Source organism: Gadus chalcogrammus, chromosome 19 (genome assembly GCF_026213295.1).
Source record: "Gadus chalcogrammus isolate NIFS_2021 chromosome 19, NIFS_Gcha_1.0, whole genome shotgun sequence".
Taxonomy (NCBI): Eukaryota; Metazoa; Chordata; class Actinopteri; order Gadiformes; family Gadidae; genus Gadus; species Gadus chalcogrammus.
In genome coordinates, this window is record NC_079430.1 from 16,113,104 (window position 1) to 16,136,301 (window position 23,198).

General features: G+C 41.7%; 1 long non-coding RNA gene across 2 annotated transcripts; it reads right to left on the minus strand.

Moving 5' to 3' along the window:
* Positions 1-15,756: 15,756 nt before the first annotated feature.
* LOC130372651 (uncharacterized) lies at positions 15,757-22,197 on the minus strand. Of its 2 annotated transcripts, none has more exons than XR_008893389.1 (3): positions 21,928-22,197; positions 17,608-17,716; positions 15,757-17,385 (listed from the first exon to the last, which is right to left on the minus strand). It is a non-coding gene; the product is annotated as an uncharacterized LOC130372651 (long non-coding RNA). The 2 variants fall into 2 exon arrangements; XR_008893388.1 differs by having other exon boundaries at positions 15,763-15,890; positions 21,928-22,191.
* Positions 22,198-23,198: the final 1,001 nt, after the last annotated feature.

The following is a 23,198-nucleotide window of genomic DNA, read 5'->3' on the forward strand; positions in this document are numbered from 1 at the left end:
AAGGGGTAACACTGTCGTTTTTTATTGTTCGTCATCAAAAAAACATAAGGGGTAACACTGTTGTTTTTTATTGGTCGTCATGAAAAAAAACATTAGGGGTAACACTGTTGTTTTTATTGGTCGTCATGAAAAAAAACATAAGGGGTAACACTGTTGTCTTTGTCAATAAAATATAAGGGGTAACACTGTTGTTTTTTATTGGTCTTCATGAAAAAAAACATAAGGGGTAACACTGTTGTTTTTTATTGGTCGTCATGAAAAAAAACATTAGGGGTAACACTGTTGTTTTTTATTGGTCGTCATGAAAAAAAACATAAGGGGTAACACTGTTGTCTTTTTAAAAAAAAACATAAGGGGTAACACTGTTGTTTTTGTCAAATAAAATATAGGGGGTAACACTGTCGTTTTTTATCAGTCGTCACAAAAAAAACACAAGGGGTAACACTGTCGTTTTTTATTGGTCGTCATCAAAAAACATAGGGGGTAACACTGTCGTTTTTTATTGGTCGTCATGAAAAAAAACATAAGGGGTAAAGCTGTTGTTTTTTATTGGTCGTCATGAAAAAAAACATAAGGCGTAACACTTGTTTTTATTGGTCGTCATGGAAAAAAACATTAGGGGTAACACTGTCGTTTTTTATCGGCCGTCATCAAAAAAAACATAAGGGGTAAAACTGTCGTTTTTTATCGGCCGTCATCAAAAAAAACATAAGGGGTAACACTGTCGTTTTTTATCGGCCGTCATCAAAAAAAACATAAGGGGTAAAACTGTCGTTTTTTATCGGCCGTCATCAAAAAAACATAAGGGGTAACACTGTCGTTTTTTATCAAAAAAAACATAAGGGGTAACACTGTCGTTTTTTATCGGCCGTCATCAAAAAAAACATAAGGGGTAACACTTGTTTTTTATTGGTCGTCATGAAAAAAAACATTAGGGGTAACACTGTTGTTTTTTATTGGTCGTCATGAAAAAAAACATAAGGGGTAACACTGTTGTCTTTTTAAAAAAAACATAAGGGGTAACACTGTTGTATTTGTCAAATAAAATATAGGGGGTAACACTGTCGTTTTTTATCAGTCACAAAAAAAACACAAGGGGTAACACTGTCGTTTTTTATTGGTCGTCATCAAAAAAAACATAAGGGGTAACACTGTTGTTTTTTATTGGTCGTCATGAAAAAAAACATTAGGGGTAACACTGTTGTTTTTTATTGGTCGTCATGAAAAAAAACATAAGGGGTAACACTGTTGTCTTTGTCAAATAAAATATAAGGGGTAACACTGTTGTTTTTTATTGGTCTTCATGAAAAAAAACATAAGGGGTAACACTGTTGTTTTTTATTGGTCGTCATGAAAAAAAACATTAGGGGTAACACTGTTGTTTTTTATTGGTCGTCATGAAAAAAAACATAAGGGGTAACACTGTTGTCTTTTTAAAAAAAAACATAAGGGGTAACACTGTTGTTTTTGTCAAATAAAATATAGGGGGTAACACTGTCGTTTTTTATCAGTCGTCACAAAAAAAACACAAGGGGTAACACTGTCGTTTTTTATTGGTCGTCATCAAAAAAAACATAAGGGGTAACACTGTTGTTTTTTATTGGTCGTCATGAAAAAAAACATAAGGGGTAAAGCTGTTGTTTTTTATTGGTCGTCATGAAAAAAAACATAAGGCGTAACACTTGTTTTTTATTGGTCGTCATGGAAAAAAACATTAGGGGTAACACTGTTGTTTTTTATCGGCCGTCATCAAAAAAAACATAAGGGGTAACACTGTCGTTTTTTATCGGCCGTCATCAAAAAAAACATAAGGGGTAAAACTGTTGTTTTTTATCGGCCGTCATCAAAAAAAACATAAGGGGTAACACTGTCGTTTTTTATCAAAAAAAACATAAGGGGTAACACTGTCGTTTTTTATCGGCCGTCATCAAAAAAAACATAAGGGGTAACACTGTCGTTTTTTATCGGCCGTCATCAAAAAAAAAAAAAGGGCGTAACACTGTCGTTTTTTATCAAAAAAAACATAAGGGGTAACACTGTCGTTTTTTATCGGCCGTCATCAAAAAAACATAAGGGGTAACACTGTCGTTTTTTATCGGCCGTCATCAAAAAAAAAAAAGGGGTAACACTGTCGTTTTTTATAAAAAAAACCTAAGGGGTAACACTGTCGTTTTTTATCGGCCGTCATCAAAAAAACATAAGGGGTAACACTGTCGTTTTTTATCAAAAAAAACATAAGGGGTAACACTGTCGTTTTTTATCGGCCGTCATCAAAAAAAACATAAGGGGTAACACTGTCGTTTTTTATCGGCCGTCATCAAAAAAAACGTAAGGGGTAACACTGTCGTTTTTTATGGGCCGTCATCAAATAAATAATAAGATGTGACACTGTCGTTTATTATCCAAGATCGGGCGGCTTAGCTCAGTAGGTAGAGCAGTTGTCTTGAAAATGAAAGGTTGGTTGTTCGATCCCCAGCTCCTCCTAGCTGGGCGATTATAGTACAATTAAAAACATAAGGGGTAACACTGTCGTTTTTTATCGGCCTTCATCAAAAAAAACATAAGGGGTTACACTGTCGTTTTTTATCGGCCGTCATCAAAAAAAAGATAAGGGGTAACACTGTCGTTTTTTATCGGCCGTCATCAAAAAAAACATAAGGGGTAACACTGTCGTTTTTTATCAAAAAAAACATAAGGGGTAACACTGTCGTTTTTTATCAAAAAAAACATAAGGGGTAACACTGTCGTTTTTTATCGGCCGTCATCAAAAAAAACATAAGGGGTAACACTGTCGTTTTTTATCAAAAAAACATAAGGGGTAACACTGTCGTTTTTTATCGGCCGTCATCAAAAAAAACATAAGGGGTAACACTGTCGTTTTTTATCAAAAAAAACATAAGGGGTAACACTGTCGTTTTTTATCGGCCGTCATCAAAAAAAACATAAGGGGTAACACTGTCGTTTTTTATCGGCCGTCATCAAAAAAAAGAAAAGGGGTAACACTGTCGTTTTTTATCAAAAAAAACATAAGGGGTAACACTGTCGTTTTTTATCGGCCGTCATCAAAAAAAACATAAGGGGTAACACTGTCGTTTTTTATCGGCCGTCATCAAAAAAAAAAAAGGGGTAACACTGTCGTTTTTTATCAAAAAAAACATAAGGGCTAACACTGTCGTTTTTTATCGGCCGTCATCAAAAAAACATAAGGGGTAACACTGTCGTTTATCAAAAAAAACATAAGGGGTAACACTGTCGTTTTTTATCAAAAAAAAACATAAGGGGTAACACTGTCGTTTTTTATCGGCCGTCCTCAAAAAAAACATAAGGGGTAACACTGTTGTTTTTTATTGGTCGTCATGAAAAAAAACATAAGGAGTAACATTGTTGTTTTTTATTGGTCGTCATGAAAAAAAACATAAGGGGTAACACTGTTTTCTTTGTCAAATAAAATATAAGGGGTAACACTGTTGTTTTTTATTGGTCTTCATGAAAAAAAACATTAGGGGTAACACTGTTTTTTATTGGTCGTCATGAAAAAAAACATAAGGGGTAACACTTGTCTTTTTAAAAAAAAACATAAGGGGTAACACTGTTGTTTTTGTCAAATAAAATATAGGGGGTAACACTGTCGTTTTTTATCAGTCACAAAAAAACACAAGGGGTAACACTGTCGTTTTTTATTGGTCGTCATCAAAAAAAACATAAGGGGTAACACTGTTGTTTTTTTATTGGTCGTCATGAAAAAAAACATTAGGGGTAACACTGTTGTTTTTTATTGGTCGTCATGGAAAAAAACATTAGGGGTAACACTGTTGTTTTTTATTGGTCGTCATGATAGAAAAGATAAGGGGTAACACTGTTGTCTTTTTAAAAAAAAAAACATAAGGGGTAACACTGTTGTTTTTGTCAAATAAAATATAAGGGGTAACACTGTTGTTTTTTATTGGTCGTGATGAAAAAAAACATAAGGGGTAACACTTGTCTTTGTCAAATAAAATATAAGGGGGTAACACTGTTGTTTTTTATTGGTCGTCATGAAAAAAAACATAAGGGGTAACACTGTTGTTTTTTATTGGTCGTCATGAAAAAAAACATAAGGGGTTAGTTATTTATTTGACAGTACACCACCGAGACGCACAGAGCTTACTGCTCGGAAGTTATACTTATAGTTGACGTCATATAGGAATCAATGTCATGTGAACATAACGTGTCAAATATGACTTCGACCTCGTAATGGCTAGCATGTCTCTGGTCAAGTGGAGTGTCTTGACGTTAATAAGGGACGACAATCGTAAGCACTGAAGTCCTGGGTTCAAGTCCCACCAACACACTTATCGTCTGGCTGTTGGTCTGGAGAGAGGTACCAGCTCTGTCTTATTTAAAGGTTGTGAGTGCATGGTCAGCTTGTGAATGTGTGGAGCACTTCACTGAGCTGTACCATAGCTGGGGAAGTAATAATATTATATTAATTGTCAAGTTATCCAGACGTTAAATTACATTCAGCCCTGCCCAAGCTTCAAAAAGGCTTGTTCAACACAAAGGAGGCAAAGGGACAACTCTGTACCATTCTGGTGATTTCTTTTCTTTTTTTTTAGATAGATTTGATGTTGTTGAAACATTTGGTATTTTTTATGCAATTAGGTGAAGTAGCAGATTGATGGCACATGAAGTGCTTAGGTTGATAACCTTTATGATAAACAAAAGGACAAATCACATTCCACATCAGTCCGTTTCCAACTCATCACCATTCAACTAAACATCTCATGTTTCACCAAAGTGATTACACCAGCCTACTGCTTGGTTTATATACTGAATCAGTATCAAACTGTCAATTGCCAGCATTTCCATTCCATTTAACTTGAACTTAAATTCAAAGACAAAAATCTAACAGCAAACAAATAATTCCTTCAAACACAATAATTAAATTAGTCCATACCAGTTGCGTCTGTGGTTGAACATGAGCTGTGTCTGTAGGCTGAGTAGACCGAGCAAGGAGTTCACACTAAGCTAACTCCAAACAATTTATACCCATGCTTATTTTAGAGGTGCGCGCAGGTGAAATTGGTCCCTCCAGAAACATGGGTTGCATTTAGTCTGTGCCTGTGTCGGTTACTTCTCTCTGCTGCCCCCTTCAGGCCTGGAGTTTCTCCACAGATGCTGGTCTTAAAGCTCAAACTTGTTTGATGCAACATCAATGATTCACCTGAATCTTAAAACTGATATTGTTGTAAACAGCACTCTTTCCTTTTCTGTAAAGTTGAAGATCAAAGCGTTATCTACCTTGCTCGTAAACATTCAGACGAATCCAGTGATTCGCCTGAACTTAACCAACTGTAACAGAGAAAGCCATATCTACTAACATGTTGTAATATTGATGGAGCAATAGTCTGTAGTACAACGCAGCTAGGTAGCTGCTCCACGCCACCTAGCCGCTCCACGCCACCTAGCTGACCTATCCTGGTCAAGGACTCAGAAGGGTGGTGTTAAGGTAAAGGTTTGATACTGAACAAGGCCTGGTGCTACGCCGCCATCCAGGAGATCAGCCCAGTAAGTCCAGAGAGGGCGGGCCTAATCTGTACACACTGATTGGTCAACGAGCAACCGCTGTGCAGCCGCACCCAGCCCAAGAGTCCAATCAGAGAGAGACAGAGACAGAGACAGAGACACAGACACAGACACAGACACAGACACAGACACAGACACAGACACAGACACAGACTGACGGAGAGAAGGAGAAAGAGAGAGAGAGACACAGAGAGAGGGAGGAGGAGAAGAGAGAGACACAGAGAGAGGGAGGAGGAGAGAGAGACACAGAGAGAGGGAGGAGGAGAGAGACACAGAGAGAGAGGGAGGAGGAGAGAGAGACACAGAGAGAGGGAGGAGGAGAGAGAGACAGAGAGAGGGAGGAGGAGAGAGAGACAGAGAGAGGGAGGAGGAGAGAGAGACACAGAGAGAGGGAGGAGGAGAGAGAGACACAGATCTCTTGGCCAAGAAAGAAGAGTTGAGGAAGAAATGGTTGGATTGAACTCATTCATTCACCATGGCCGCGGCACGGGCTCTCCCGCGACCCCCGGCCGCCACGACTCCCGCCCGTGAATGAATGAATGAATGGATGAATGAATGTCCAATCCAACCATTTCGTCCTCAACTCTTCTTTCTCTGCCAAGAGAGATGCAACGTTGATTTGATATCGCCACAAATAGCACAGGATGAAACTTGTTCCGCAATGTAAGCACCTTGCTGTTACCTCCTACCTGCCGAGATGGGCTCTGTGTCACCTGGCCGAAAAAAAATCAACGCTGTCTATCCGTGGGCCATGGCGAGCCAAGGTGGACGAGGCCATGAATACGTATTCACCAACTGACGTCAGTTGGTGAGGCTTTTCTACTTCGCTCATTTATGCTTCTTTTTCATTTGCTAATGCAGGCAATTGACATTTCCACGTTCAGCATGCCTATGCGAGTGACCTCGTATTTCAAAAGGAACAAGATTAAACGGTTTCTCTGGGAATGACATCTTTAAAATAATAATTCTAGTTGAATATTTGAAAAAGTAGATAATATTTTCATTAGAAAAGTAGCAGCAGTTAATTCCAATACCAGATGAACCTCTTACAATTCGGATCTCTAGGAAATGTTGAATGTTGTCCAAATAATGTGGCAGAAAGAATTTGATGAAGAACATATGTTGGGAATGCCTCCAGCATTCACACCAACGAATACATCATGAATACCAGATGAGATGGTAGTCAATCTAATCTCTTGGTAGGATGGAACCATCTAGCAGGCAGTGCTGCATCTGTCCTCCTCTCCACACATATGTGACCGTTTTCTGAAAGCAGGGAGGTTGAATTAATTCTGGATGTATATCGTTTATTTATTCTCTCGCTCTCAGTGTGTGTGTGTGTGTGTGTGTGTGTGTGTGTGTGTGTGTGTGTGTGTGTGTGTGTGTGTGTGTGTGTGTGTGTGTGTGTGTGTGTGTGTGTGTGTGTGTGTGTGTGTGTGTGTGTGTGTGTGTGTGCGTGCGTGTGTGTGTGTGTGTGTGTGTGTGTGTGTGTGTGTGTATGTGTGTGTGTGTGTGTGTGTTTATCAGCGTCACTCGTGCACATGATGCATTCCTTTACCCTCCTCCTCATTATTGATTTTGAACCAAGGCCCAGGGCAGCCTGTTAAAAGGTCAAATGTTCCATGAATTCATTTCCAAGATTAAACCGCAAGACAATGAAAGAAACAACACGCAGTCCTCGAATTGACTCAGCCAAGCCTTTTGGCTGAACCCTATCTGCCAGAAGGACTTCAGGAAGTCTGGTGACGTAGTCCATACAGCGATAAACTACATGAAGGTGTGGCGGATGAATGGGTTCCCTCACCGGACTATCATCTAGGAGACTGTGGCTTGACTCCTGGACTACTTTTATTATTGTTTGTTTTCAGTCGCAGGATGAGTACGTTAAGGTAACACCACTACTGGATTAGGTTTAGGCGACACAACTACGGGATAAGGTTTTGGCAATAGGCTACAACTATTTGGTAAAGTGTAGGCAACACAACTACTGGATGAGGTTAAGCTAACACAACTACTGGATAAGGTTTAGACAACACAACTACTTGGTTAGCTATGGGCAATACACCTACTTGTGTAGGCTACGTTTAGACAACACAACTACTTGGTTAGGCTTAGGCAACACAACTATTTGCGTGGGTGAGATCCCCCGGGGTGGAGCAGCTCACATTGGAGCATTGACGACGAGGTCACCACCTCGCAAAGTCATCATGAGGACGAGTGTGTGTGTGTGTGTGTGTGTGTGTGTGTGTGTGTGTGTGTGTGTGTGTGTGTGTGTGTGTGTGTGTGTGTGTGTGTGTGTGTGTGTGTGTGTGTGTGTGTGTGTGTGTGTGTGTCATATTTCCTTTAAACATAGACTACACTCCCGGACAGTTATGAACGATGACAAGACAGATAGCGGGAGGACTTCGGTAGATGAGAAGAGGAGGAAGAGAGCTGCTCTCTCTCGTGATGATCACTCGTGCCCCCTAGTGGCCGTTAGGTATACAGCATCTTAAAGGCAACAAATGACAGACACACGGACTGCTAAAACGGGTTTCTTCCTATTGCACCAACTTCCCCTCAAAGCGTTGCTTTGATCTCGCCGAGCAATTCGATTTCACAAAAAAAGTAAATTGCCCACAGCTGTGGGTTAAACTCGATCATTCAGACATGCTGTCCCTTGGCTTAGCACTCACAGTAACAGAGGTGGTACTTCATTTTATGAGATTTGCGATAAAATGGAAGTTAGAGGGCCTAAACGCCTGTCTTTGTACGTTGCTCTCAAAGCGATTGTTGCAAGAGGCTGTCGTCATGACTACTGCAGCTCCTGCCTAGAGCACTGTCATCGGTAGAGATACACACGAACGAGCCCGCGGTTCATCACCTAACACGTGTAATTGCCCTACCACTTTTAAACATGATTATGATGACCATGATCCTTTTGAAATAAACAGAGTTTGTTACAAATGTGTAACAAAACTCAGTGTGCATTTAAAATATAATTAATCAGGGCAAACTAGTTTGGCTGTAAATTAAATAAGCTAAAACCGTACCAATCCCTCGAAGAGGCAACATATGGGTAGGCCTATATATTAGTGTGTAAGTTAGTTAAAAAATTACTGGAAGAAACTGCCATTATGCGTTATCTTTTAGATCTGAAAGCATTGCTTGTAGTTGTGCACATTGGCCAGTAGATGGCGTCCACATTGCAGTGATGCCGTTGTTTTTGGACAGCAGGCAGTGTGAGACGACTCTATACACTCCCCCCACCACACACACACACACACACACACACACACACACACACACACACACACACACACACACACACACACACACACACACACACACACACACACACACACACACACACACACACACACACACACACACACACACACACACACACCGTCAATATATTATATTATTTATTGCCTAAACCGAATGGTTGAGGAAATAAATAGCTGTGTTGGTCCAGGTTCTTCCACAGAGCGAGAGTTGACAGTAGAAAGTACAGTCAGAAAAAATTCCACCTAATTTGAACCTTGGACGAGAGTGTTGTTTTGTTATTTTGAGTCACTGAACTTCTGTCTTATTTGGGCACTAGGCCTTTAGAGAAAGAAATGCAACCGCAAATTGCATTTTCTATGAAGCGCAGTCTTTTTTTTGGATGGAGAGGTTGCGTTCTCTTCATTTTATTCTCAACAAAATGAATTCATTATTGAGGACTAGAAAAAGTTTGTATCTTTCTTTCAAACTAATTGGACCATTGCATATGACCATAATAATGTATGGAAAATGCTCTCACCAAGAGGCGATCAAAGTAAAATGTAATGTCATGTTTTTCCGCCAAGCAAAGTTGTACTATTTTTACTTTGTCTAACTAGACAATATGTGTATATCTCACATTCAATAATGCCCCATTAGAAGAAAAGACAGATAATTGTAAATGTATCTCATCATATTGACAACATACCCATTGAAATGTCAAACATTTGCATATTAAGGCATAATGAAAGTAATTAAGTTACAACCTTAAAAATGATTGAACATCTTTTTCATAACATTATAAACGAGGGGGGAAACAATATGGATGAGCATTCCCTCTTTCCTTTGTCACATGACACTATATATCCTATGAATATACATCATTCTCATCCATGGTGGATATAGTTTATTTTGATTCGCGCATCGCATCAGGGCATTGCCCACTCCTACTATTTATTCCCTCCACACATCATTGCATAGAGATATATAAGAGAGAGAGAGAGAGAGAGAGAGAGAGAGAGAGAGAGAGAGAGAGAGAGAGAGAGAGAGAGAGAGAGAGAGAGAGAGAGAGAGAGAGAGAGAGAGAGAGAGAGAGAGAGAGAAAAAAAATAGGTGCGGTATGGAGGACGGTAAGTTGGGCGTTACCAACCAACGGGTTTCACCTGTTGTTCTCTCATCCTAAAGATCTTTAAGCAGAACACTTGAACGCACAGAACGAACTAACAGATGTAATTATTTTTAAATTTGATGGTTCGCGTTCCCTGCTGCGCTCTCCTGATTGGACGGCCGAGCACCAACGGAGAGGTTATTGGCGGGAAGTGCGCTTCAGCAATCTTGTGAACGCGCCCTGCCTCGAGTTAAAAGTCACGAGGCAGAGGAGTTTGCGCGTGACTGCGCTGCATGCACGTGAGCTCCGTCGTCCAGAACGCACGCAGCGCAAGTTGGCGCTTGCTTGCTTGGATACGTGAATGGATGAAGAACCTACTGGATGAATGACTGCATGAATGGAAAGTCTTCGAACGTGTGTGTTGTACGGCTTTAGACCTTTTTGACGATTTAAGAACTCGGAAGTTTGCCGAGTGAAATCGAACACGCATCGTGTTCGATTTCAAAACGTGTTTCAAGGTTGGACGCGTACCCTATGTGGCTGTATAGGTCATAATCCCGATTCGATAACCAATCGGTCTCTACATTCTCGTGTGAAACAGATTGTGCTATCAACAGCGGTTTGTGTAATGGAAAGCTGTCCATGTCTGTGCTGTAGTTTCGCTATAACGGGGATTTGGCTGATTTAAAATCAGACTAATCAAAAGCACGACGGAATCCCAGTGGCGCCCTGACCCAAACACCACAACCCCTGAAGGATGGCTTCTATTTTTATCCCCTTGGCGCTGTTTCTCTTTTTCATACTGTATATATATGTATATGAATATATATATGGCTGTACATTTCACGCAGAAATACATTTAACGCAAACATGCACCCCACCCGCCCGGTGCCGTCTTCCTCGCGCTGTCTTTTTATAGCCAGGACGACGCGCTCTTCGGATACGTGTGTCACGTGTTTCGTGTTTGTGTTTGCGTACGATGTGGAAAAAAAAAATACGAAAAAAACAACAGCGTGCCGTGGTGCTCGCGCGGAGGAGCATTGTATGTAGAAAACGAAAAAGGGGAGGATGAGGAGGAGGGAGGAAGGGTGTGTGTGTGTGTGTGTGTGTGTGGGGGGGGGGGGGGGGGGGGGGGGATCAGAAGATTATGGATTGATACAAATAGTCGCTCGCGCGCCAACCTCAGCCCGAGCTGAATTAATGTGATGCTATTTTAGGCTCTCCTGTGTTTCCAGGGGAAACCTAATGACGCAATGACGTCAATGCAGGTCACCAGTTAGACTGGAGGAATTGACTGGCTTCCATTTAGGTTTTGCAGTATTTTTCCAGAAACGCGGAAAGGACAGAAATTGATTAGATGGTACACACGCACAGAGACATAAACAATAGGACGTGCGACGGCAAAGGTAGGCGAAAATAAAGCAAGTATAGCGATCGCGAGGAGGAGGAGGAGGAGGAGGAGGAGGAGGGGGGTGGGGGTGCTTCTGCATATCAATGGGTATACCGTTGAAATACCCAAGGATTATGGAAAGGGAAGAGAAAAATGATGCACCGCCTTGGATCGGTGACTGGGTGAGCCCATTCTGTTTTTTTCTGATTGTTTAATTGAGAGAGAGAAAAAAATAAACATGTTGCACGTCTTTCCCGGTGGTTTTGTTTCAATGGCTTATATAGAGATCCGCGGAGGAGAAATTCTTTCCGATATGATGCTGGTAAAACGTGCCTGGACAGATTTTTATTAATTTTTCTCCGAAGGGGATATCGTGTGTTATTATGGGATAGATGAAACTTAAATAAATCAATCCTATCCTCGGCGAGACTTCGCCTCGAGTTGATTTCAAAGCTTATCATTAACCGTCCGCGTCAATAGGCGTATTTCTCCTCGTTTGCTGCTGTCCGCGGGAATAGACTTCCAATTGCATAGGCCTACCTGCTATTGGGAGTGGATTAACTGGCATTTTTACATATCATAACGAATGTGATTTTTTATAGACTATCTGAAAAATCATTACATTAAAGAACCCAACCAGAACATGCGAGATACATGTCATATGTTTATTCTAACAGCGTTGATTCTTCGTGTTTATGTCAAGAGAGTTGAAGATAAATAATTTGGTTCAAGTTTCATTTTGATCCATATCACTGTAGCTGTCGTTTGCAGAGCTGGTGCGCGCGCCGTGTGTGTGTGTGTGTGTGTGTGTGTGTGTGTGTGTGTGTGTGTGTGTGTGTGTGTGTGTGTGTGTGTGTGTGTGTGTGTGTGTGTGTGTGTGTGTGTGTGTGTGTGTACGCGCGCGCACGGGTATGCGTGTATGACGGGCAGTCGTGCGCGTAGAACAAGGGAGATTAGACTTTTACGGGCGCACATGAACATGAAAGCGCTGCACACGCACTCACCCACAGGCAGACATGCACACGCACACACACACACACACACACACACACACACACACACACACACACACACACACACACACACACACACACACACACACACACACACACACACGCGTAGAGGCATTACCCATTCGGTAGCCTGTGTTATGGCAACAAGTGCCAATTCATGCACAATCAATCCATCAGGCTGCACGTCGCTTCGAACAAGTGCAGTTTAAGGGAAAGATTGGCAGAGGAGAAATGAAGATAAAGCGGACTGACATGAATGCATTATCTCCCGTGTGGTTTATCTTTTTTTTTTTTTTGGAAGGGAGACGGTGACATCTACCATTTCAATATATACAATGGTGTCACTGTGAGTGCAGGGCGTTCACCGAGCGACCGTGCGTGCAGCCGAGAGACAGAGCCGAGAGCGAACGAGGCGGATTTCCACACCACAGGCGATTCCCCGCGTGAAGGGCCGCTCGCAGTTCAGCACCACGGACAGCGGCTCTGTCCTCCACACCCGTCGGTGGAAGCGCAAAAGCAGGAGGCGCCCAGCCGTCCATTCATCCGTTCATCGTTGATGTTCGCCCGAACAGGCTCTCTTCCTCACCTCTCAACGCAGCAACTTCCACTGCACTTTTGGTGCACAGGGAGGTTAAAATGGCGATGGCGGGGGCCATAGAAATGGCCGGAATGAATCTTCTTGCTAGCTCCCCTTTGAACTTCATGATGCCAAATAGGTTTTACAAATCTACATTTAAAGCAAATATAATCAGAATGAAAGTAAGAGTAATAAACACTCCCCCAGACCCCCCCCACTCCACCCCAGCAAAAGGATTGGAAAAAACGAGATGTAAATTGAATTGATGATTGAATTTGACTCCAGTTCCTCATACATGACGCATTTACTGAGCCCAGGGGCAGATGGCCTCTAGTCAAGGGGAGGCCCGAGGAGACACCCTGATCCATGGTGGCCTTATAGCGGGATCCCTGTGTGTGTGTGTGTGTGTGTGTGTGTGTGTGTGTGTGTACTTTTAAAACAACGATGCAGTAAAGAACAGGGACTTTGGTCGTTGTCAGCGCAGGGAGCTGTATGATGAAGCGTACATAGTCGGTACGTTAATATTTAATACTGCGCTTATATGCATAGTCTTTTTGCATTCAAGGAATAAAGTCATTATTCATTTTCCCTATTCCAAAATAGGTACAAATTTCATCTTCTCCTCCTGAAATATGAGGCTCACGACTTGCCCTCTCCCCAACATTCTTACATGCAAATGGATGTTCTGAGGTATTGTCTTAAAGTCCTTAACATGCATCTGGTCACGTGAAAAAAAGAGTTGGAGTCCAGAACGCATTAACGGTGAAGCATAATGCTTCCAGAGCGGGAAGCTGTAATCTGATTAGAAACTAGTAAATCGACAATCAACAGAATTATCTTGCACTATTAGCAGTGATTAGATATGCAAGGCGCAATGACATCATGCTGTATGTGAGTGAAAAGAAACAGTAAAAGTTGGAGCAAATATGGGTAAATGGAATGGAAATTGTGATATGAATGGTGCAGAAAAAAAAACATTGTTTAGGAAATTATTCCACATATGTTGTGTTCGGTCAACTACTTTAGGAAGTGTATTGATGCTGTGAAGGAAGTTGGCTGCGTCACACATGATAGGCCTACTCCATCGCATGTACACTTAATACTGGGGTGCTAAATGTTAAGCAATAATGATAAGGTGCATGTGAATGAGTTCACCTTCATCAAGTTGTTGCACCAATTGCAATGTCACGACTGAGTGATCGGGGCTTTAGGTGAGACTTAAGATGCATAATTTCAGTCGGAACAGGGAATCACATCTCTGATTGGTTTTGGGAATCCACCTGGCCTGTCAATCACATTGCATTACCATAACTGCACCATAGGTTGGTGAATGCAACACTTCTCGACGACGGAGAGACGAAGGCACAGAGCGGAGAGGCACCGGGGAGTTTTGCTTTGCATAAACAGTATATTCTCCAAAGTCTTCTTCTGCTTCATCTCTTCAAGCTCAAACCTCCCGTAGCAGCTTACAGGGCCTTCTTCATGACGCCAGGGGGTCGTAGGTCGTCTGTCACAGGGTCATCATGTGATGTCTCGGGGTCGTCATCACGTGTCCTTGTGGCTGTGCTCCCTCGCTGCAGGTTCCCGGGGCTGATGGGAGCTCAGAGGAGGCGCCCCGTCGGAGGGTCTCACTTCCTGTCCACTGCGGGTCTTTTTGCGGTCTGGGCTTGCTGTTCCCACAGCCTTAGCCAGGAAGCCCTTACCCCAAAAAGCATCCGCGTTGGACCTCTGGCGTCTGGACGGGACAGCGACCAACCCCCCCTCCCCCCCCTAATGAGGACCTCAGCAGATACAAGGAGCACCAGGGGGGGGCGGGGGGGCACTGGGCCACAAGATGGAGGAGGTAAACCGGTCCAGAAGGGGCTGAAACTGTTGGTGGGTTCATCCACCGACAGGAATCTTTATTCATCTAATCGACGAATTGTGTTCAAATCAAATACACACTACATACAAACTTTTGCAGCCTAATTTCTAATATCCGCTTTTTGGATCATTATAAAATGAATACTTCAATTTCACTTTGGACTCTATTTGGCTTTTATTCATATATTTTACATTTTATAGACTCACTCAATTATCAATCAATGAATAAGAAAAATGTGAAAATAATCATTAATTGCAGCCATTCTATCCAGGCAATGGGAGGGATGCGAATCTTTAGGAAATGGATGTGTTACAATTATTATATATAATAAATAAATAAATAAACGTATATAAATATATATTGGGTATAAAACATTAGAATACGGCCGAAAACAAGGGTGTTCCTTTTGTAGGATGTAGTGGAAGATGATACGAAGGTAAATGTCAGAATATGTTAATCCAGGAATTTGAGCAATTGTTAACATTTTACTATAATACTACACAGGAAGACAGGAAGTAGAGACACTGCAACCAAGCGGTGCCAAAAGCAAGTCCATAGCCAAATCACTTAACCTAACTGGTAAGTTAAATCACCATTTTACCAGTAATTCGGCCCAAGAAATAAACTAATGGGAAGGGTATTAGAACAGACCCAGGTCACACTTAGTCCAGCTATGGCCAAAGCCAAGAGAAAGCGACCTCTGGAAAAAGGTTTTTTTTGGCCAATAGTATTTCCCCTGTTTAACAACTCAAGACTTTGTACTAAAAAACAATACAGAATTGTTCATCAGCACTTGTGAGACTCACAGGACAAAATATGTATTTTAGGGTTTAAAATCCCTTTATGGTTGATCAGATATATATATATTAATGAATACTTCAACCCAGCTCAGTACATACACTCCTTGATGTTGAAGTCTCTAGACTAGGTCTAAAGCATATACGTTTGAATAAGTATTGTTATCATGATAGACAGACACACACTCTTCATTCTGTCACATTTTATTAATAGAATATACTTTTCTTACAGTTATTCACATTATAATTGAACATAAATAACACATTTGTTGCAGTGTGTCATTTATTTTGAACAGTTGCAGAAAATGACCAAATAAGTCCAGTGAAGACCTTAAAAGAAGAGTTACATAAGCTTTATGTGCATCTTAATGCCTGGGTAAACACAATCTGCTCGCTATGTCTATGCCTCAAGCCATGACATTGCCTACATACATGTACTGGGACACCAGCAGAGAGAGTGAGTGAGTGAGTGAGTGAGTGAGTGAGTGAGTGAGTGAGTGAGTGAGTGAGTGAGTGAGTGAGTGAGTAAACAGGATGGTTAATGTGTTTCCATATTTTGGTTGATTCCTGTACTTTTTGGGGGTTCTAAGTGTAATTAAGACAATGTATTGTACGTTGCCACATGCAGTAGTCACCTTAGTGGTCACTGTCTACATGTCCCTACTCGTCACTACTTATACATTGTATGCACACATTCTAAATCAAGGGGAGAAGTGTGTTCAGCACCACACTCGGATCTCTGGTTAAGGATATCAAAGCGGCATTCACAAACTTATATTTGGCTTAAAATCCACGACCATCAACATCAAATAGATGGAAAGGTTCATTTAAAAAAAAATATATAGTTTCACCTAGGCTCCTTTTGAGCCTCCATTCAGTTGCATTGAGCAGGCTACAAAATACAAATATAACACGTCTGTTACTTACATTATATTCACTTGCTTGTGCCTTTGTTACAGCTGGGTGTGTCTGTGGCAGCACATCTGCCTCATCCGTTATCCGCAGGGTAAACACCCAGCTGCAAAGGCCTTAACGAACACCTTCACCACAGGTACAACTGTCAGTGTTCTGGGTGTCATGTTCACAGTGCTTTTCTGTGATTGCAATGTCTCGCTGCGCTAAGGAAATGGCTTAACTGTTTCCTGTACTAACTGCTACTACGCTATGGGGTGTGACCAATGGGAACGGGACTTACAAGCGCATAAATGGGAAATGTACTTCCTGATCAATTTGCAATTAGATTTTATGAAAGTTTTTGATAGAGTACCTGGACATTTTTGCTCTTAAGATGTCCGTTTCTTAATTTGCAAGCCTGCTCAATGCAAGTGAATTGAGGGTCCAACACTTTAGAACTAAAATCTTTACGTATTTATTGGTGGGGAAGTGGAATCGAAGCCATATATGGGCGTAGCGAGTTCTGGCAAGATGCTCCGACACTGAGAAGTGATCCATTTTTGAGGTTCCATTTCACCCACCATAACCATCATCATGTATTATACCCAAATCATCGGTTGATATAGCTGATGTTGTACGCCATGGGGTGAATGTATCGTGCTCCCTGTTGTCAAATGTAGGTATCGTTTAAGTTATCTGTATGTCAAGATTTAAATCCTACAGCATAGCGCCACTCCTTTTCCATGCTAAGGTGTATGACTATTTCAAGCATCAAATGGTTAAATCTATGACACAAGGGATATATGAAACTCATGCAAACATGGGAGAAAGAGTGCTTCGTCTATACACGTTATGTATGCATGGGCAGAAAACATAAATGGTGACCTTCCGCATCCAACCTCTGTAGATATCATTCAGTAGGCCTTACAGTCTAAAAGATAAAGTACAGTCTTTAGTTTTCATTACTTTCCCCCTAAAATGATGAATGGTACCAGTAATGTCTGAGGTGTGGTGGAAGAATATTGTCATGCTGACTGAGAATATGACAGTAGAGTGTAACTCTGCAAATTAATCTAAATTCTTGAACTTCAATAAAGTAACACAGTTGAGACAATGATTACTTCCATGTGTCTTTTTTATAGGTGTAGCCTACCGTCAATGCATCGTTTACTCAGTTTCTCTACTCGTCTTCTCCTGCTTCTGCTTTCCATGCAACATTGGAGTTGGAAAGAAAGTACGTATTCCTTCGTCAAACAGTAGGCCTAGGGATTTAGGGTGATATGTTATCTCCGTCCATATAGCCCACTCTCCAGGGAAAAGAGATCAGGAGAAATCATGCATTTCAGAAATTGGACAATAAGTAGGCCTAAAGTTATTAACTTTGCCTTTATTTTCTATTTTAATACTAAAATTCCATTTTAACTTTAAATTGTACCCATTTCTTTGCATATGTTTTCTTTTACTTATCGATTATTTTCTTTTATTGTATGACATTGTTTATATGTGAAGCACTTTGAGTTTGCCTTCGGTATGAAAAGAGCTATATAAATAAAGTTGCCTTGCCTAAGTTATTTTAGATCATATGGAGAAACAAAGACGTCATACCAAACAACAATAGGCTAATCCATGCAAGCAAAAATAATTGGTCAGTAAATATACAGGTTACATTAAGCCATTTTATTTTTTTGCAAATGTAAAGCGGATCCTGTGGGGTCTGCGGAGTGGGGAGGGGTCACCGTTTAGGGAGACGACCCAACTGTCTCTGCCCGCTCCCACAGAATATATATTTATGGTTATCTGGAGCCCCCTTGCGGCCAGTTTTAGAACAGCGTCTCCAGAAAACCAGGACGACCTTCACTGCTGCGAGACTGCCAGGGTTACTTGCCAACAAAAATGTTTATATAAAAAGGTAGCACAGAGCGTTTATCACGCATCAGTTGGACGGGTTACTGCTTGTTTTTACTGGCACTCCGACATAACATACTAGGTGTTACAGTAAACGATATGTCGAAAAAGTTCAACCACTATCGCTATCACCAGATGTGCCGTTCAAGTCGCGCAGAATGTAAGGCTTGCAAACAGATCAAGGTCACACCTCTTAACACAATTTGTAAAGCATGTTTTCTAACATCCCATGCACGTTCTTCTAATTTGGTTTTATGCAGACAACACAAAGACCCCAGACAGAAATAAGTATTCATACGAGTTCAGATTATATTTTAGTAATATAAGGCATAGGCCTACTTCGCAGACAGGAAATGAGGGGGGGGGGGGGGGGATTTAATATATAAATTGGCTCTAGCTGAACCAAGGGATGACGCAATATTGGTTACAGTTAGGAGAGGTAGAAGACGCACTCAGTAACAGACCCTGGGGTCTCATTTATAACCGTTGCGTACGCACAAAACGGGGCTGAAAGTGGCGTAGGCCCTACGTGACTTTCCACGCCAAGGTTTTGATCTATAAAAAAACAACTTGACGGGAGAATGTGCGCAGCCCTAAGCCAACTCTGACCCATGCGTACGCATGGTTTGGATGAAAAGGAGAATTGGCGACACAGACGGTGTTGGAACTGAAGTCAGACGATTATGTTTTATCATCGCCCTTCATACATTTTATTTCAACCCGTATCATGCGTTAAATCTATGTAATCAGAATAATTCAACTCAACTGCGTTATTTCTCAGTTATAACTCCAGAAACATCTCCTTAGAATCAAAATCTAAATACCTTATATTTAATCCCGTCACTCCATACTGCCCACTGCATGGAATAAAGCCTCTGTCCAACATGTGTCAATAACATAATATTTTTATGTGACACTGTAAACACAAAATCAAATGTCAATTAAATCCCAAGTGTGGAAAACCAAGCCACACTCCTCACCACAATCGTTGTCCGTTACTCTTGATGCTTTTCATGACAAATCAGGAATTAAAAAGGGGTTATGTTCAAGAACATTTTACGTGGGTGATTACAAACTGATTATCCAAGGTGTTCTCGGTCAGTCTTATTACCGTAACCCTATTACAGCAGTGAGCCCCGTGCTTAATGCTGCACCATGGCGCTGCTGGAGGACCATGCAAATGGCAGGATTCGGAGGGAGAGGGTCTTCAGGGACCATAACGATTTATTGGTAGGCTACATAAAAATATGTACCTTTATGTCAGACCACTTATTTTTTAATTCTGGGACTGTGCGCTCCGTAATACTGACAGAGTTCACTGCTGCAGCAACATGTTGCCACTCACTCTGCTTATTGTTGTTAGTGATCCCAATCCCGTGACCGCCGAACAAAACTACTTTTCGGGCCTCCACCTCTCCCACAAGTGTCTCCACTCCAACCTCAGTGAAATTTCGCTTTTTTGCTTGTCTCAGTCCTTCTGCCATTGTTTCCGACAAGGCATAATGCTTGCATCCGAGTCTGTTTTACATGCATTCATGAGGTCGTCGTTTGCATTGACCATTCATGGTTAAAAAGGGGCGTGTACAGGGCGGAACGTGAAGCTGATTCAGCTGCGCACACTTGTAGGCAGTCTGTGATTTATAAAGCAAAGATTGCGTACGGTGTGCGTACGCAGGGTTTTATAAGTCTGAATATTTTTCGGCGCACGCAAAACTTGGCTTTTGGGCCTACGTACACTTTTAGTAACGATCCCACGCACAGTTTTAGGGTCTCATTTATAAAACTGTGCGTGGGATCGTTGCTAAAAGTGTAGGCCTACGTACACCCAAAAGCCAAGTTTTGCGTGCGCCGAAAAATATTAATTAATATATATTAACATTGATAAATCACAGAGTGCCTACGAGTGTGCGCAGCTGAATCAGCTTCACGTTCCGCCAAGTACACGCCCCTTTTTAACCATAAATGGTCAATGCAAATTAACTCATCAATGCGATCTGCATATAAAACAGACTCAGATGCAAGCATTATGTTTTGTCGGAAACAATGGCAGAAGGACTGAGAAAAGCAAAAAAGCGAAATTTCACGTAGGTTGAGGTGGAGATACTTGTGGGTGAGATGGAGGCCCGAAAAGTAGTTTTGTTCGGCGGTCACGGGATTGGGATCGCCAACAACAATAATCAGAGTGAGTGGCAAAATGTTGCTTCAGCCGTGAACTCAGTGAAATTAAAAAAGAAGTGGTCTGACATAAAAGGTACATGTTTTTATGTAGGCCTACCAATAAATCGTTATGGTCCCTAAAGACCCTCTCCCTCCGAATCCTGCCATTTGCATGGTCCGCCAGTGTGCCATGTGGTGCAGCATTACCACGGCGCTCACCTCTGTATTTATAGGGTTAGGGTAATAAGGCTGACCGAGAACACCTTGGATAATCAGTTTGTAATCACCCACGTAAAATGTTCTTGAACATAACCCCTTTTTAATGCCTGATTTGTCATGAAAAGCATCAAGAGTAACGGACAACGATTATGATGAGGAGTGTGGCTTGGTTTTCCACACTTGGGATCTAATTGACATTTGATTATGTGTTTACAGTGTCACATACAAACATTATGTTATTGAGACATGTTGGACAGATACTTTATTCCATGCAGTCGCGCCGTCAGTGGACAGTAGGCCTATGGAGTGACGTGATTAATCATAGAGAATTTATTTTTATTTCTATGCTAAGGAGATGTTTCTGGAGTTATAACTGAGAAACAACGCAGTTGACTTAAATTATTCTGATTATACAGATTTAACGCATGATACGGGTTGAAATTAAATTTATGAAGGGCGATGATAAAATATAATCGTTCTTCTCACTCTACATTTCTTCTGTCTGACTTCAGTTCACCACCACACCATCTGTGTCGCCAATTCTCCTTTTCCTCCAAACCATGCGTACGCATGGGTCAGTTTGCTTAGTGCTGCGCACATTCTCCCGTCAATTTTTTTTTTATAGATCTTTTTTTTTTTTATAGATCACAACCTTGGCGTGGAAGGTCACGTACTTCAATTTCAGCCCCGTTTTGTGCGTACGCAACGGTTATAAATGAGACCCCAGGGCTGGTTTGTTGATGCATACACAGACAAGTGATTCTGCAGACAGTGATGAAGCTCCCCAGGAGAGTTGAGCAATAGTGCCAAAGGTTTGCTCAACATCAAAGATTCATCGGATATGATTAAATACTAATTTAAAGAATCACAGACAACTGCACGCAAGTTTTTCCACATTAGCCTGCCATATGGTTTTGCTTTACTTGTCCAGAGCGTCGCTCTGCACGGTTCGTTTTTGAACAAGGTGGTCGGACCACAGCTGGACATCAATAGCTCCTCAGCAAGGCCAGACTGATATTCATTGCGAAAGGTAAAACGTGAATATCAGGATGGTTTATCTCGGCAAATGATATTGTCACGACCCCACTGGTATATTGAAAACGTTTCTCTGTCTAGGCAGGAGTCGAGACAGAGTGGTAGAAAACCACAGCTGGCAGACCACTAGCTTCCGGCCACCTGAGTAGTGACTCACCTGGGTTCCTGGTGAGCTCTGGTCCTTCTCTCTCTTGTTGAGGGATAGCCAAAGCGTTGGGGTGAACGGTAGCCTGTCCCGTTCTGTTAATGTTTGACACATAACATAGACGAACACTTGACAAACATACATGACAAAGGGGAGGTCACGTTCCCCGTGGTAATCCTTAAATCCTGGTGTTGTCCTTTTATGAGGGCGGATAGGATTTACATTGTCTTGGGTTGGTTTCTGAGCGTCACCAAGTCTGGGCACCATGCTGTCTATCCAGCCACCATCTTGCTTCTGTCCGCCATCTTGGATCCGTCAGGTGACCATAATCAAGGCCAATCAAGGGAGCCACTCCCACAGTTACCATGACAACCACATACCCACCAGCTTTACATTAGGCTACTCAACAGTAGGATCGTGACGGTATGCACAATGTCACGATGAGTAAGATTGAGCTAGTGAGGTGGGAGACCTTCAGAATAAAAAATAACACTGTTATGCATCTCTAACTGGCTGTGCAACTGTGTGACCCAAATTAGCATATAGTATTCATGACGATTCGTTCCTTTTCAACAAATACACATTACGAATTGTATCTGTGAGTAGATTGTTCATCTCGTTCTTTCGTTGTTTGATTTGCACATGTGTAAATGACGATCTGACTCAAAAAGATTTGTTAATCTGAATGAACGAGTCCGAAAAAAAGAGCTAAACTTTGCCTCACAGAACAAATTTAACTAACAAATCGATAAAATGTGCAGACAGAAAACAGAGGAAATACTGGGGTATTAAAAAGTCCTTTAATGCTACATTCATTGGAATACCTGGTTGGTCATTGCTTCCAGTAAGGCCTCTTGGCCTGGGGCCACAACATTAAGGGAAGAGATATTTAGCGGCTTTGTCATAGAAGGATTTCCACAGAGCTATGAAGTAACGCACACACACACACACACACACACACACACACACAGACACACAGACACACACACACACACACACACACACACACACACACACGCACACACACTCCACGCAAAACAAGATTGCTTGTTTGTCCACAAACACAATTAAATCTGCCCTACTTTTAGCACTGTGGTTATCTGGCTGCCAGCTATGGGCCACCGACCGCTACGTGTACATTTGGAGACAAATTGCCATAGTGTTGTGTTTTAACTGGCAGTTAATCTTTCTCTGATGGTCACACCTGCCCCCTCATATGTGTGTGTGTGCCGCCACTGCAGCAGAGAACGACCAGCGGTTCAGAACCTACCGAGTGCATGAGG